This window comes from Ictalurus furcatus, chromosome 1 (assembly GCF_023375685.1).
Source record: "Ictalurus furcatus strain D&B chromosome 1, Billie_1.0, whole genome shotgun sequence".
Taxonomy (NCBI): domain Eukaryota; kingdom Metazoa; phylum Chordata; class Actinopteri; order Siluriformes; family Ictaluridae; genus Ictalurus; species Ictalurus furcatus.
Window position 1 is genome coordinate 33,034,552 of NC_071255.1, and position 18,366 is coordinate 33,052,917.

Consider the following 18,366-nt stretch of genomic DNA (forward strand, 5'->3'; position numbering starts at 1 on the left):
TAGTAGGAAAACTTAAACCATTGCTCTTACAGCATTAGCCTCGGTCACACCTAGCAGGGCTCACCACCATTATGGCAGCCACTGACTTATTTTTAAAATAAGTCAATTCTTTTCAATCCTTCTCAAGGCTATGTATTATCTTTAATAATCAACTAATATACAATAAAATATTAATTAAATCCAAGGATTCAAGGTCTGTCTGTAGTAACAGTAACAGAACAGTAATAATCTATACATTATTACTATTATTACTGTACAACAGAGGTCTGTTTCATAAGTTTTGAATTGACAAAACCAAACAAATCTGACCCAGGTTAATTAAAGTTAACAGGTTTCATGATGCTCAGTCAACCCAAGTTTTATTCCTGAATCAATGTTTACTCGGTATGCAAGGTTTAATCTGTTTGACAGTCAGACTTCGATTATGCAGAGTTTCTGCAATACAAGTCTCTGTGAATGAATTGTTATTATAACGAGTGCATTAAAATAAACATGCGATTTGCAGATGCAATAGTGTCAGAGCTGCTGCTAGTGAAAATTAACTTTTTGTATTGCAGAATTAATTAATCAATTGTGTTGCAAAAACCCTGCGTAATCTAAAGCTAATTATAAACAGATTAAACCTTGTTGTCATTAAACTTACAAAAATGCTAAATTGTTGATATGGCATTGCTATGTTTTCTGTGAGTAGATGTTTATTAAGTGTGTTTATTTTTGAAAGGCATCTGTTCTATAACAATAACAATAACAATAATAATAATAATAATAATAATAATAATAATAATAATAAACATGTAGCATTAATTATTACTGTATTGTTATAGTTATGTTCTGACCAATCAGAACTCAGCAGCATAGTGGTGTAAATATAAATATAATTATAAACTTTGTCTTAACAGCAAGCCAATAAAAACAACTTTAAGACAAGTAAACTCAACCTCATGCCTGTATGAAATGTTATTCTGTGATTTTACTGAGACTGACAAGGCTGTTAGTTGATTCTCTCCCTCTTCACTCCTGAGATCTCCCAAAGTTGTAACATATCCTTCCTAGCCCACACTGCACCATTTATCTCTCCCAGTCTAATGGCAGTCCCGTTATTAGTTTGATGATTATGCGTTGCAAGCCATTTAGCATGCCCAATGACTCATGTTCCATTTATTTGCTGCAGAACTCAGGTCAGTATTTTTCTTTCTATTTTTCTTTAAGAGCAGTCAACAGCAGTGCTCATGGTGAGCAGCTTAATCACATGATGTATTGTTGTTGTGCAAAATTAAATCTCCTAAGACTAATGTATTTAGTACCTTACAAATAATTCAGGCTTTATGATGCATTGTAATTTAACATTTGTTTGGTTAATGAGCAGCGTGTGGCTTGACCAGCCATCCACAAGAACTTGCTGGCCCATTAAATAAACTATTAGCCCCTGGTAATGAGAAGTGTGTGACACCACTAGTGTATCTGATAGCTATGTGTACGTACTCACACTTGTCGGAAAATCAAATCAAAATTTTATATGACACAATTCATGTTAATTATGACACAATGACATTGTTATATACAATATACTGCTAAAAATATATCAAAAAGCAACTTCAATTTTGTTACATGTTTTCATTAATAAAGACAAATATCAGCAATAATAAAAACTTTGTTCACAGAGGTGATAATGGATAGAGGCCTTTTATTATAAAAAATAATAATAAAAGAAATAATTCAATATCAGGTGCTAGTCACACTCACACTCCACAGCCTGTCTGTGAACATTTGCTACATCTCTCACTAGCTGATTATCCCAACTTTATTTATTATTTCATGGTGTCTGACCTACACATTGACCTTTGTCTAAATATATTTTGTTAAATTTACAGTAGCTCATCTTGTAGAAGCCTGTTAGCCTGTCAATTAATACATGTCTTTTACCACTGCTGTATTCTGTATAAGAATATATTGCCTATATTCTTAATATTGATATTCTGAATATTCTTATATTTCTTAATAAATTGAATTTAATTAAATTTCTATTAACTGACATTAACAGTATGCACATGAAATTATTAAAATCTTGTCTCTTTTTCTCGTACAAGAATGTCTTCAGGATGGAGGGCTTTTTTGGTTTCTTGGTAACATGACAAGCGTGACAAAATTATTTTTGTCCTATTAACCTATTAACTAAGAAAAATAAGAGGTTGGTGAGGGAGTCACTGTAAAGAGCTGCTATTACACAAGTGATAACAGGAGCTTGTTTCATGGATGCTTCACAACATTAAATGGACCAAAAATTAGAAAAAATTATGACGCATCATTCATTAATAAATTGAGATATAATATATTGAAGCAAATTGTAATTGTTAGCAAATTGCTGTTGTTTAAGATACTTTGGGATGTGATGTTATGAATTAATGAATTGTCTTCAGGGTAGTAATATCAACCCATAAAACATGATGCGTGTGTCTTATTTTGTATAAGAGTTAAGAATATTAAGGTTAGGATTAGAGACAGGGTTATGAAAGGGTCATACCTTTCATAAGAGAAAATTCAGTTACATCACCATCACTCGGTCAAAATGGTATATATTTGCAAGAGTCACTGGAATCGGCATGAATGTATTAAACAAAAATGATAAACAAAGCTTTTTGTAAAGATCTCTCTCTCTCTGACAGGGGCAAGGTGACTTAATGTTTAGAACTGTTGACTCCCACCTCTTGGAGTTTACATGTTCTTCCTCTTCTCCGGTTTCCTCCCCCAGTCCAAAGACATGCGTTGTAGGATGACTTGCATTTCCAAATTGTCCATAGTGTGAATGAGTGTGTGATTGTGCCCTGATATGTGTTGTCCAGGGTGTCCCCTGCCTTGTGCCCCGAGTTCCTTGGGATAGGCTCCAAGCTCCTTGTGACCCTGTGTAGGATAAGAGGTATGGAAAATGGATGGACTTCAGACTTCAGGACAGAGGATTTTGTACTTCGTCGTTTCTATAAATATGTTAGAAATTTGTAATTTCCAGTTCACGGTTAAGTGAAAAACTGCATTTTTTGGAATTAGTAACTTCAAGAGAGAGAGAGAATAAAGACAGAAAACAATGTAATGTAACTGATAATAGGAACTAACATTTTTGTGGATGTTCCAAAATATTAAACGTCACTATGCATGGACAGAATGTATTATATATTGTTCTTTAACAAAAGTTTAAAAAGTGTAAAATTGCTATAAACTACAACACATGCTGCTATAGGAGAATAACCCCAATCCCCCCCCCCCCCCCACCCCCCATGGGAGATTATTTTCCTAGACCACAATGCCCCATGGTTTTTTATTCCTGACATATTTCATTGTTTTGTCTTACTGTATTAGGTTCTGTGTTGGTGATCAAAGGGTTATAAGTTTAAATCCCAGGACTGACCAATGAGCCACATATTTGAGCAAGATCCTTCATGCTCAGATGCTCACGGATTGTATCTGGTCTCACTTATAAAAGAAAACAAATACATGTACTATAATAACATGTATGTGTATATACTATATCAGGGGTTCCCAAACGTTTCCAGGGCAAGGCCCCCCAAATGGCATTAACATTTGACCAAGGCCCCCCTTTTGCAAGGTTTTACAGACTTAAAACACATTAAAAATACAGACTTCTGAATATATCCCCCTTTTTTTTTTTATTAATAATTACATCTTACATCTTTACATTACATTAGGAATTGATTGTGTGTGTGTGTGTGTGTGTTTATCTGAGAGTGAGAAAGAGAAAACATACTAGTGTGAGGGATGGGCTTGGTGGCTCCAACACAGTTTGTCAAGCCTGGCCAAATTGTTGAGGCCCCCTGGGCGCCCCCTGACGGCCCCCAAGGGGGCCGCGGCCCCCACTTTGAAAACCACTGGATTATATGTCTGTTTTACAGTTGTTGTTGTATGCTACTCAATTCTCTGAACAGCAGAGGGAGACAACAGCACACACAAATGAAAATTGTCATCCCCCTTTTATTTTTTCTCTTGCAATATGGCTTATTAATTTATTTGTTGTTTTATATAAAATGTCTCAATATACAGTGCCTGCCTTAGTAAATACTACTTAAGTCTTGAATACTGGATCTAGTAAATCATGTAGTGAGCAGAAATGAAAATCCTTAGTGGTTACCAAGCAAAAATAGACAAACCATCATCGGTACAGCTTTGTTTATGAATAAAAAAAAACAACAACTTATATATATATATATATATATATATATATATATATATATATATATATATATAATGAAAAAGTAAATCTTTATTTATACTCACTCCTTTTTTGTAATCGTGTTGTTTCTCTGTATGTTGTGTATTATCAGGACCAGCACAATTAGACAATTAGAATAAATTAAATATTACTCACCATTAAATTAATAAACCTTGAAATATTGTAATTAAGTTTCTGTATGTATTTTTAACAGATGGTAATGAGGAGGTTCTGTGATTAGGACCTATGAGCATATGAAATGAAGGTTATCATAATTTCAAATGAGTGTAAATGAGGTGAAAACCAACTCAGCCTGGCGTGACTTAAAACTGGCTTCATGCCTCATTTAAACCGTACCAAATAATAGAGGAGTCCATAGAAATCAGACTTAAGAAAAGATCAGAGTTGCTGTAGGAGAGTGAGAGAGAGAGAGAGAGAGAGAGAGCGTGAGCACAATGTGGTGGGCGAACACGCACTTTACACTGTCCATGGGATTGAATCCAAGTCGCACTTTTCTTCAAAGTGAATTTAAATTGGCGGAGTTGAGGAGTTGAGCCTGCCTCTGCTATAACAAGCCTGGTGGAAAGCACTCTGAACTCGAATATGATCCAAACACCGAGCGCTAGAAACAAACTTCTGTAAATATCTGATGCAAATTTATGCGTATGTACGTCTTTCCTACAGTATTAAGGGTGGATATCAGTGTGGTTCAAAAGCAAATTGTGCCTTAAAGATAGACACAAAAATAAATCATTGGATCTTCTAAGAGATACTGAGATTACAATTTGCATTGATGTTTTTTTTCTTCTCAAATTAATTGTACTATTGTCATATGAACACAGACAGATTTCAGCTTTGAAAGGTAAATTAAGTTGGACCTAAAGGATTAAACTCCTGATTTCCTGAATACAAGGCAAACATTGACATTATTTCAACACCACACAGGTATTGTAGCTAAAACCCTTCAGTCAGTTTCACTCAAAAATGATAGAATTTAAATGATTAGATTAGCTTTAAGCATTGTCCAGTCTTTTTTAAAAATTACTATTTAAAAAAAAAAATGCTATTTTTGCTATTTTATGGTTTGCTAGTAGCTATCTATCAGAGATTTGTAGAGGAAGGAGATGCAAATGCAGATTACTTATTGTGGAAATTACAAAAAAAAAAAAAAAAAACATCCAAGAGCATGCACAAGAACCATAAACCTGAACAGTGTAAATAAGGCAAAAACATCCAGACTCCAAGAGAGACTGTTGTACACACAGGACAATCAAGGTGAAATGAGACACAGGTGAGAGTGATTGGAACATGTGATGGGCTGGGGCTGATGGGTAGTGTAGTTCTGCACCTCTAGCTGCCATAAGCTGAAGGATATGACTTGGTGTGTCAGGCTTATATGCTACAAAGATAATTACTTAATTTTCAGTTTAAAGCTATTTATTCATATAGGTATTACTCTTTATTCTGTTACAACCCGCTATCTGTGGGATGGGAAGTTTTTTTTTCCGTGTGCTGTGCCATATTTTGTGTGCAGGTCCGAACTCCCTCCCAGAGTTTCCAGCCTGCCCTAGCTTGCCTTGCTCCCGCCTTCCTGGATGACATCGCTGAATGGCGCCCATATTTAAAGAGGAAGAGGGAAGAGAGAGAGAGGGGAGGATGTTGAAGGTGGTTAAGTGTGAACTGGTGTTAGGAGATTGTGTTTGGTTCGTGTTGCTTGTCCTTGTGGCTATAAATATTCTGTGTTCTAACTGCTATTCTGGTTTTGACTCTTACCTGGTTCTGACTGTTAGTTTGGTTGTCCCTGTATCTGTTTATGTGCATTCTCTTCACCACTGTATATATGTTTCACTCAGTTTACCAGCAGTAGGGGTGTGGCTGCCATTTCTTTTGGGAGAGGGGTCCTTTTGTCTCTGCTTTCGGCTTAGGTAGTTAGTGAAGTATACTTGTATTGTCTTTGTTATTTTCCTTTTAGGTAAGATAGCTACCTAACAAAGAATTCTTTTGTTTATTATTTTGGCCTTGGCCCACCCTGACGTTATGCCTGGTGTTGGTTCTCTGTAGATATATGTGTGTGTGTGTGTGTGTATATATATATATATATATATATATATATATATATATAATTTGTGTTTTACAACATACCACAACATTTTCAACAAACCTGTTTGTGTTTGTTATTCCTGGCTTCCCTTATTTTAAAGGTCAATTCCATTGAAACGCGAGTTGGTTACTCTATGCGGCCCAGCCTAGACTGGGCCATAACAATTCATAAAGACCATAAAGAAGTATTGCTACATACCTGGAGATCTGTTATGTAAAAATGACTAATAACTACATTATTAGTTGTCATAATATAGCTATTAGTCTTTTTTATTGCACAATAAACACCTAAAACCTTGCAATGCAAACTACTGAGCATGAAACAATTTAATAAATTAACATTTTATCTGTCTTAATTGTCCAATTTATACTTGCAGGTTCTATATAGCTTAATGTAACAAATAACGTGCATCAAACAGAGCTTTATCTCTTTTTTTTTTTTCAGGATCTTGCCTAAATATTTTAGTTGACCCGAGTCAAAATATGTTTCTTGTGCATTCAAATAGGTTAAAAAATGTGTCCAGATTCATTTTAGTTAAATTTAGCATCAACTTATACCATATATAAACTTAACTATAAATTATATAATATATAAACCATAAATATACGTTTGAAAAAAGACTAACTAGACCAGGTTTTCTTTATATGGTGAAATATAAAACAGTTTAATGTGGAATCCATTGAAACTGCTTTACATGCATATTAGTGGTCTAAATGGGAATTTTTGTAACAAAGGTTTTCATCAGATAAAGAAAAAAAAAACATGACTACACAAAATGGCAATTTATAAAAATAATATTTATTGATTTATAGTTCATGATAAATGTTTTCCTCAGTGATTTTGTGGAAATATGTATGAAAAAGAATTCCTACGTTCAATATTATCCATCTATTACTTTCATCCATTACTTTTGATTCAAAGATTCTTTGAAATCTCGTCCAATAACTCAGTAACACCAGAAACAAAGGCATTAGCTCAGCACGATAAACAGTACTTTGGAGCCCAAAGGGCTGAAATTTGTTTGCTGTTTGGATGAGCATAATTTGAAACGCATTATCTCTCAATAACATGTGGGCAGACATTTAAAGCAGTGCTGTTATGCTGAAAATCAGCACAGCTTGAAACAATGAGGCGAAACTTGAATGTTTTATAATTACGGATAAACTTACAGGCTGGAGTTACACCTGAGACTTGCAAATGAAGGACTGTGTATAACAGAGGGAGAGAGAGAGAGAGAATGAGAGAGAGAGCGTGAGAGAGACAGAGAGAGTGAGTGAGACAGAGAGAGACCGTCCTCCACACTGCGCTTCTACAGCACAGCCTGCCTGCTTAATGGCCTGTGAGATTCTCCCCATTTATCCTCAGCAGAAATAAAAGACGTCCGGTTGGTGCTCGGGAAAAAATGGCTAGCTCCAGTTAAATCCCAGAGCGAATTGGAAATTAGAAAATGATAAGAACAGCAATCAATCTTGAAATTTCTGTGCTGGAACGCAACTCTCCTGTATTTGGGCTGATGGGCTGCGACAGGGTGGGAGGAGGAATGTGGCTATCACTCATCAGAGACGCAATCTCCTGCATCATCTCCTGTCTCATTTAGTTAACTACAGACAAACAGAATCTTCCACCTCACGCTTACAGTGAGTGAAAAACCAGGACCATAGAAACTAGCTATGATAGCAGGCTCAGGATAAACGACAAATTTGCAACTTGATAGAACCAATGTAATTATTTTTTCTTTCTTCTTTATTCACTGATATTATTCATTGTTCAATAATCAATGGTATTGTTCCACATACTCTTAAAACTGCTATAATAGCTCCTGTACACAAGAAGCCGGGTGCTGACCCAAATAACTTATATATTAACCAAATAATTTCAAACTTGCCGTTTCTATCTAAAATTCTGGAAAAGGTTGGTGTGGCTCGGGTTCATGACCATCTCTATGATAACAACTTATACCAACAATTTTGTTTATATCATAGTAGTACTGAGACTGTCTTTGTTAAAATCTCTAATGACCTACTGGTAGCGGCTCATTCAGGGCTTCTATCTATATTAATTCTTCTGGATTTAACTGCGGCATTCAACACTATTTCTCACAATATCATATTAGATAGATTACAATCTATAGGAATTGTTGGTACTGCCTTGGCTTGGTTCAGATCCTAACTCTCAGGTCGCACTCAATCTGTACAATTAAGGCAGTTCTGATCAAAACCAGACCAAATCACTCCTGGTGTCCGCAGGGATCTGTCTTGGGCCCTCTGCTATTTATAATGTATCTCCTTCAGCTCGGTATTATTTTTTCAAAATTTGGCATCCATTTCCCCTGTTACGCTTATGACACCCAACTCTACTTGTCTTCTAAGCCCATTTGTGTTTTTCCTCCGCCCTTTCTTTCTAATGTCTGTCTGAAATTAACACTTGGTTTTCAAACAACTTCCTTAAACTTAATAACAACAAAACTGAAATTCTACTGGATGGTTCAAAAAATAATCTTGCAAAGTTTCTCTATGTCTATTGACAATGCTCCAGTCTCCCTCTCTATGCAGGTTAAGAGCTTGGGTGTTATCTTTGAAAACACTCTGTCACTTGAAGCTCACGTTAATAGTATTACTCGGATAGCATACTTCCATATCCGTAACATTAACCATCTTCGTCCAGCCCTCTCAACAAGGAGCACTTCCATAATGGTCCTTGCCCTAGCTACATCATGCATTGATTACTGTAATTCTTTTCTCTATGGTTTCCATCGGTTGAACACATTTCCCCTATCCTTCAACATTTGCACTGGCTTCCTGTTAAACAACGCATTGAATTTAAGATTTTACTTCTTACCTATAAGACATTACACAATTTGGTTCCTTCATATCTGCCTGATCTTCTTTCCATATACACTCCCACCCGTACTCTTAGATCATCTTCTTCATTTAATTTAGTTCTCCCTGGCATGCGTTTGTCCTCTATGGGGCCTCGAGCTTTTAGTTACACAGCCCCTCAATTATAGAACCTGTTTTGGCAGGATATCAGAAACTGTGAAACTCTTTCTGTTTTTAAATCTCGCCTCCTAATGCACCTTTTCAGACAGGCTTTCCAGTAACTGTGTCTATGCATCTTTTAATTGTCTGTGGTGTTTTTAAGCCTGCATTGAGGGCCAAACTGATGGCCTCCTCTCATTTTATGTTTTATGTGTTTTATTGCTTGTAACGTGTCACGTTTTCAAGGTCGAGACAGATGCAAGTGCAGATAATAAGTTTTAATAAAGACCAAAACAAAACACAAAAAGACACTATGACCTTGTGGCAAAACACTACGGCAAAGAATACACATAAAACAAAGACCTAAACAAAGACCTAAGGAAAGAAAGACAAACGCAAGACAAGTAGTGCAGTGCAAACTGTGACCACACACACACACACATAAGTGCTCCTTAACAGGAATGTGATTCAGGTGCAGGTGGTCATGTGACAGTGATGCAGCGGTGCAGTGGCTGCTGGGAACTGGAGTCCAGAGTTCCTTGTCTGATACATGACATAAGGTGTCCTTGAGTGCCATGAAAGGTGCCTATAAATAAAATGTATTATTATTATTATTATTATTATTATTATTATTATTATTATTATTAACAACAACAACAACAACAACAATAATAATAATAATAATAATAATAATAATAATAATAAAATTGTGCCTAGCTCCAGGTAAATCACAGAGTGAAACTGGAAATTAGAATATCATGAGAAGTGGTACAATTGTAACACCACTCAAAAATCAATGCAACCTTACATCAGGAAAAATCTAATATTATACATTAGGGATTGAACCGAATACACATACATTATTTGGAATGTACAGATATAAATCCAAACATGTGTGAGAGGTGTACTATGACAAAAAGGTCATGAGCAGGAGGTTTTTTCTTTCATGCGGATCAGGTATGAAGCGCACAGGACAAAGGAAGACCACATTCATTCATTAATGTGAACATGAGTGATATATTTACAGTACAGTATTCATTCATTCATACTTAGTAACTGCCTGATTAGGGTCATGCTGGTTTAAATCAGGCTACTAGTTTGTTTAGAGCTATATTTTGGGAAATAGAAATCTTCCTGTGTCCCTGTGGGTTTTCTTTGGGTTCTCCAGTGAATGAACTAAATTAGTTAGAAAATGTCACAGCCAGGTCCAAACAAACAAACAAACAAACAAAACTGTGTAATCAGGATTATTGTGTACATCTCTCTAAAAATGGGCTACTTGGACTCAACTGGCTATGACATATTTCCTTTTTGAAATAGCATGAATCTTATGTCACCGGTAGCACTGTTTACATTTGGCAGTACAGCGAGACAGCAACGTCTAACGTTTGTTTTTTTTTTCAGTCTTACAATAAAGTCATAATGTTGCGCTAATGTTAACTTGGGCATTCATTTATTAGTTCATTAGATTTGTTTTTTTGTTTTTTTACCTTAAGATGATTATGTATGACAAAGCATACAGTCTGATGTCTTTCTCCAGCTTACTAAAAGGTGCTTTGCAAATGTTTTTACATATATTGTATGATGAACATTGTTAATGTTCATTTTTGAGAGCCCTTGCAAATAATGGGCATGAGCTGGAAGCAGAAGTAGCCCATAGAGATAAGAATATTTAGAGCACTAAACAGATATAGATACAGATAGTGCCTATGCTTTACACCCCTATTATACATATGCCACCATTCATTCATTAATCTGTGTGTTATATGGTACCTTTGAAGGTGGCTTGGAAAATACGTAGTAATTAATGAACTTTAAGATCACTGGATATCCATTATGAACATGCAGAGGAGTACATGCAGAATAATCACTCATTTGAATGCTGATGTAATAAACAATTGAAAAGCAATAAGTATTTTTTCGTAGCAGATGCTGTACTGTGTGAACAGTGCAGCACTAATTTCCATGCTTGTAAAGATGTATTGAGATTAATTGATGATGCAGAACTCATACAGATGTTATTAAGTATTATTGTGGCATATTTATACTTTACTTGAGTGTTACAGAAATTGAATACTGGTACTTTTACTTAATTACATTTCCAAGCAAAGATATACTATATATTAAAAGGGCTTAGTTTAGCGTCCAATCAAGTACATCAATGTAGGAAACACTATCAAGATCGTCACTGTATATGACTTTTTCTTGCTACACAATGTAGCTAGCTCTACAGCTATCCATGTGTGTTTGAAGATGAATAATCCACCAGACTGCAGTATTGATCTTGAGGATGAGCGCTCCAGCTCTACCGTAGTAAAATGTTTCATAAAGTAAAGAATCGTATAAAATGAGGTGTCTCCTTTACCTTCCTAGAAGGTATTAACTCCATCTAATTTAAAATGCATGTTGAGCTAAGTTTAGCTAATTTGCTGGGTTTTATATTTTGCTAATTTTGCTAAGTTTAGCTAACATTAACTGGCTGGATTTATTTTCTAGGCAGCAAGTCAATTTCATGCTACTGGTAAATATTTCAAATGTACAGAGACTGAATGATGTTTTCAGGCTAAACGGTATAGTTTCTTTAAAATAAAAACATCTTCTAATAGTTTTAGATAAAAGTAACTTTTTTTCTTTTCTTTTTCACTTCAGCACCTTTGTGCCTGGATACCTCCACTTATAATTGAGTAAGGTTTTGATGCATTTTCTGTACTTTCACTATACACATTTCTCAGTACTTTATCCACACCTGTGTACACTACATCTTGTAACCAAAACAGAAGTGGGTTCTATTGTTAGCATGATTATTCTCACCAGTGAATAATCCCTCAGGTAATTAAAATATCTTAACTGAAATACAATAACACTCCTGACCCCTATCATCCACATAACACTTTTCTATTTTTGCTGTGTATTGTTAATTATGTCTTTGCTAGTGTCATAATTCACACCACTGAATAATATGTCATGTGCAGTACATTTTGTATAAGTGGAAAGTGGGCATCACTCAATAACACCTCAGATAATTAAAATATCTCATTTGAAATACAACAATGCTCCTAACCCCTATCATCTGTACAATATTTTTCTAAATGTTCTATTTAAAAATTAAATATTGCTGCTGTGCTCATTATTTCATGTTAACGTCATTATTCACACCTCTGAATATGTTGTGTGTATCGCTCAATAACACCTCAGGTCATTAAAATATTTTAGAATAGTTGACATGCAGGAGTGTTACTGACCAACATTATTATTATATTATTATAATATTATTCATATTCATATAATATCATATTATTATAATATTATTATAATATAATTATAATAGTACACATTGTGTACTATTGCATTTATGTAATTTATGTAATTTTGCTGATTTTTTTTTCCTCCATTATATGGTCACATTTCACTTATTTAATGATTTTGTCCTATTCCATTAAGCACATTCTACAAGTTATATTCTTTATTAAAAGAATTTATGAAAATGAATTGCCATTTATAGCTATATTTATAATGCATTATGAACTGTTAACATGATGCATTATAAGTAATATTCATAGCACATTACATCGCTGATACCAAAGATACAGAGCCCACCTTTGTATAGTGTATCATGAAACATAATTTTTTTTTACACACACACACACACGCACACACACACACACACACACACACACATGCACATGCACACATTCTACCCACCAGTTAAGTTGTATTTGGTTATGAATTTGAAGTGTAAAAATTGTAAAACATTTTTAAATATATTTACACTAACGTGTTCTTATGTGATGAATATTCCAGTGTGACAATGTACCCATTAATGGGGCAAAATTTCCCAATGGCACACCTTCTATTAACTGTCTATATCCCCATACTGAAATATAGTATAGATATAGATATATAATAGATATAATAAATACAAATATGTGCCTGAAACATCATATTGTCAACTGCTGTGGCATTTACTGTAATAGATCATGCCCCCAAAATGTCATAATACAAAATGTCTGCAATGCTTGCAGTAATGTTGCAATACATCATACAATGTCTGCAACACTCTCTAAAGGTTATATCTATAATAAACTATAAACACATTTATATCTTGTTATAATGCCTTCATAAGCCAGTATCCACGTTATTATAATTATGTATGAAAATGTATTACACGTTATAGCTCTCTTTATTATGCTTTATAAATTGTTAATATGATCTATTATAAGTAGTGTTCATAACACGTTATTCCACCAAGCCCCACTTTGCATATAACATCTGTGATATCAGGGCCTATTAGGGCGTTCCACAACATTAAATGTAACAATGCATTTTCTATACCGCTTATCCTACAGTGTCGCTGGTAAATGTAACAATAAATGGATAAAAAGTATGATGTCATTCTTTAATAAGAAAAATAACTCAGAAACTTATACTGTATAAACATTTTGTAACGACTTTAAGGTGGTAAATTTAATGATTTCACATCACCCTGTTGTTGATTATTTTCTGATAACAACATGCACTCAGATATTTAATTCCTAATAGCGTTCAGTATATACTGTATGTTATAATGTCTGTCTGTCTATCTATCTATCTATCCCCTCATCTCTTTACATAGAATGTGTTTGCACTAAATGTCATAAATGTAAAATATAGTTCAAATATCAAAGCATGACTTATTTAATACACCACATAAAATTTTTTAAAAGTGACATTATGCAGATATTTTAAAGCACCCAGAAACAATAAGCAGTTTCATCACTATGCCTCGGAGAGATGGCAGAGCGCGTGAGGACGTAAGAGCATCGAAATATAACGCATCAGCAGCAAGGGAGTAATCAAACTGTCGTTTGGCTCTCAGCGGGCCCTGCTGTTCAGCTGTGTTAGCTGCAGTGTGTGATGGAGAGCAGAGAATAGCTGCAGAGGCCAGACCATGTGTGTGTGTGTGTGTGTGTGGGAACACTGAGAAGCTTGCTAGAAAACAAACTGTGCTAAACCAGGACAGCACTCAGGTGGAAGTATGCTTCCTTTATGTGCCTTGACTAATGTGATTCGGAGTGTGTGTGTGTGTGTGTGTGTGTGTGTGTGTGTGTGTGTGTGTGTGTGAAATATGTGTCTGATACCGGTCACTATCTTCCTGATAGCAGGTGTTTGTGTTAGCACTTTTATTTCAAGTGTTAAATTTTAAACAAGTTGAACATTATATAAGTAATCTTCCATGAAATATTAATTATTTCTAATACTGGGTGGTGTGATGCAGCCTGATGTGAAGCAGAGGTACTGATTATTTTCCTAAAAGCATGTCCCTAAATATTCTATTCCTCTTATACCACAGCTATTTCCAACAGTTTTTAATGTATTATTGAATGACATGTCATACTTAACTAATTTATAGTTACATTAATTGTGTGGAGCAAGTTAGAACAGTCTTTCTCTCAACAGCTTCTCTTTTTTTCCTCTCACTCTCACAATCTATATATCATGGTACAGAGAAACCAGAACATCCTAAATTGTCCTAAAGTTTACACCTATTTACTTCAGTTCTCCTACAATACCAAAAACATATCAGTCATTTTTATAGTGTAATTGATATCTCTTTACATCACATATAGTCGTACCCAGTAATCTAGATTTTACACTGAGAAATATAGCTTTGTAATGAATATATACAATTCAAAGCACCTGTAGCAAGTGCCTTGTTCTTCTCTGGTTTACAGAAAGATATATAGATGTACTTTATTGTCCCTGAGGGGAAATTTGGGAATAAATTAAACAGGGATTAGCAAAAGATGGTTTTGAGCTATTGCCCTCTACATTATTGGTCCAGCAAGTTTCCACTACACCACTTTGCTAACCATTCACCACAGATGGGATGTAAACCAACACGCCCAGGCTTAGGAGTCCAGTGCCTTATCCATTAGGCCACTGACATATAGTACTCAAGTTGGTCAACTGAAATACTTTGCTGGGCCTTAAGGGTATTTTTTTATACCCTGGTAGCATTTTTTTTTATATGGTAGCATTTACACTGCCAGTAATACTCAGAGCATCACACTGGTAATTACATTGCTTTCTATGTGATACACAGACACCCATCAATTCCACTGATCGCTGAAAATCAGGCCTCGTTATGTACAGTTTTAGAGGTCAGGCAGTGGTATCTTATATATGTGGTTAATTTATAAATGATAAATAAATCTACAAGTATAAATGATAATCATCTATATACTGTTAACAACCTGTCAGTTGACCATCACCAACCAGCCCATCAAGTCATTTATTATTTACTATTCTAGTATTGTAGTATTAAACTAGAATTTCTAATAGACATGTAAATAGTCTTTCGCTTCACATTATTATTATTTTTATTTATTTATTTATTTATTTTTCTTTTTTTCACCAGAGAGGGGGAATAAAGTGAAAAATCTTTCTAAGTGTTTGAAAACTATAACTTATCTGACCTAATGCCCGTAGCTCTGTAGCTAGTTTCTTGTTCTTCTCTTGTTTACAGTAAGTTAGGTAGATGTATTTTATGTGTGTGATCCCTGGAGGGAAATTTAGGAATACAATATAACAACATTAGCAGAGGATGGTTTTGATCCATCGACCTCTGGGTTATGGGCCCAGCACGCTTCCGCTGCGCCACTCTGCTAACTGTTTGCCTTCGATGGAAAACTACTGTCAGTGAATAATGGCTAGGGTTTATTTATTGTCTCTGTTAGAGTTTTTTATTTTATAAGTACATAATTTGGTCAGCTGAAATACTTTGCTGGGTTTTAAAGATGTGGTATTTTATTTGGTAGCATTTATGCTGCCAGTAATACTCAGAGCATCACACTGCTTCCGCCAGCTTGCATTCTTTCAGTAGTGCATTCTGGTGCTGTCTCTTCCCCAGGTAAGCAACACACACACACCCAGCCATCCACATGATGTAAAATATAACATGATTCATCAGGCCAGGCCATCTCCATATATTGCTCCAAGGTCCAGTTCTGATGCTCATGTGCTTTCAGCGGTGTACAGGGGTCAGCATGGGAACTCTGACCGGTCTGCAGCTTCGAAGCCCCATACACAGCAAGCTGTGATGCACTGTGTTCTGACACCTTTATATCATGGCCAGCATTTTTTTCAGCAGTTTGTGCTATAGTAGCTCTTCACTTTTGGTAGGTACTAACCACTATATACCGGGAACAACCCACAAGACCTGCCGTTTTGGAGATGCTCTGACCGAGTCGTTTAGCTATCATAATTTGGCCCTTGTCAAAGTCGCTCAGATCTTTACACTTGCCCATTTTTCCTGCCTCCAACAACTTTGAGAACTGTTTGTTCCCTTTTCTATTTTTACTTACCAGCATTCTTTCTTACAAAAACTGCTCTGATATCTGAGTCTTAGATATGGGTAACATACTGTGATGTGGACTGGAACTGGTACTGGGGGCAGGTCTTATTTTATTCCCATAAATTCTATGTACTTGTCTGTGATACACAAACACCCATCAATTATATACTAGTGACAGATCAGTGAAAATCAGGACTCATTTTACACAGTTTTAAAGGTCATGTGCACACCAAGAAACTTGGAGCCTTTGACTCTCTCAACAGTTGTTCCGTTGATGTGCAGTGGTGAGTGGTCCGCTTGAGTTCTCCTGAAGTCGACAATCATCTCTTTAGTCTTAGGAACATTAAGAGATAGATTGTTGTCTCTACACCATTCTGCCAGTTGGTTCACCTCCTCCCTGTATGCTGACTCATCATTGTTGCTGATGAGGCCCATGACAGTAGTATCATCAGCAAACTTGATAATGTGATTAGAACTGAACTTTGCAGCTCAGTCATGATAAAGTCAGGGTAAACAGGAGTGGACTGAGCACACAATCCTGGAGTGTGCCGGTGTTCAGTGTGGTGGTTCTGGAGGTGGAGTTGCCAATCCTGACTGACTGTGGTCTCCCGGTCAGAAAGTCCAGGATCCAGTTGCAGAGAACCCAGAATGAAAAGCATCCTTACATAATTGTCATTTTTGTCTAGATGGGTTAGAGGTCTGGATGGTAGCAGATATGGCATCCTCTGTTGAGTGGTTGGGACAGTATGCATACTCAGGTTGGTGCAGTGTGGTGGGAAGACTGCTCTTTATGTGTCTTATGACTAGCCCCTTGAAACAATTCATGATGATAGGTGTGAGTGCAATAGGCCGGTAGTCATTCAGGCAGGACATGGATGGTTTCTTTGGCACAGGGTTGATGGTGGTAATCTTGAAGCACACGGGGACAACTGCTTGGCTCAGGGAAATGTAGAAGATGTCTGTGAGGATATCTGCAAGCTGATCAGCATATTCCCTGAGCACCAGGCCAGGTATCCACTGTGTGGATCTGCTGCAGTTTGCATACCAGGCTGAAATCAGTGTGGAGGATGCCATCATCTACCTATTTCACAGAGCTTACACACACACCTGGAGAGGCCAGTGAGACTCATACCATTGCACACACACTAACCCAGTATGACTCAGTACTACTGCACACTGCACTTTACATACAGTAGCTGCATCAGTCACTTTAACTTGTTTTTGCTGCCAGCATTGCTGCTATACTTGTGCTGCTACATTACAAAATAGCTACAGTCCATGTTTACAATTGAAGTCCATGTTCTGTATATCTATTGTTAGTGTGCTTAAGATCATTATACTGTTGAAAGTTCACTTTTGATTCACCTTCAACTTTCAGACAGATGGCCTCACATTATCTTCAAGCACTCTTTGATAGGATTTAGAATTCCTAGTTGAATCAATGAATGCAAGCCCAGTCCGTGAGGCAGTGAAGCAAGCCCAAACCATGACATTTCCACCACCATGCTTCACAGTTGGTATGAGGTGCTTCTCCTGAAAAGCTGTTTTTGGTCTATGCCAAACATGTCTGCTATTACTTGTGGCCAAACAACTCTATCTTTGATTTGTCTGTCCAGAGCACATTATTGCCTACATGGTAAATGGTCTGCACTTAAAATAATGCTTTTTTAACCTTAGCAGTTCCAAAGCACTTTTTTTGTCTCTCTCTCACACACATAGCAGAGCTGCCATGCAA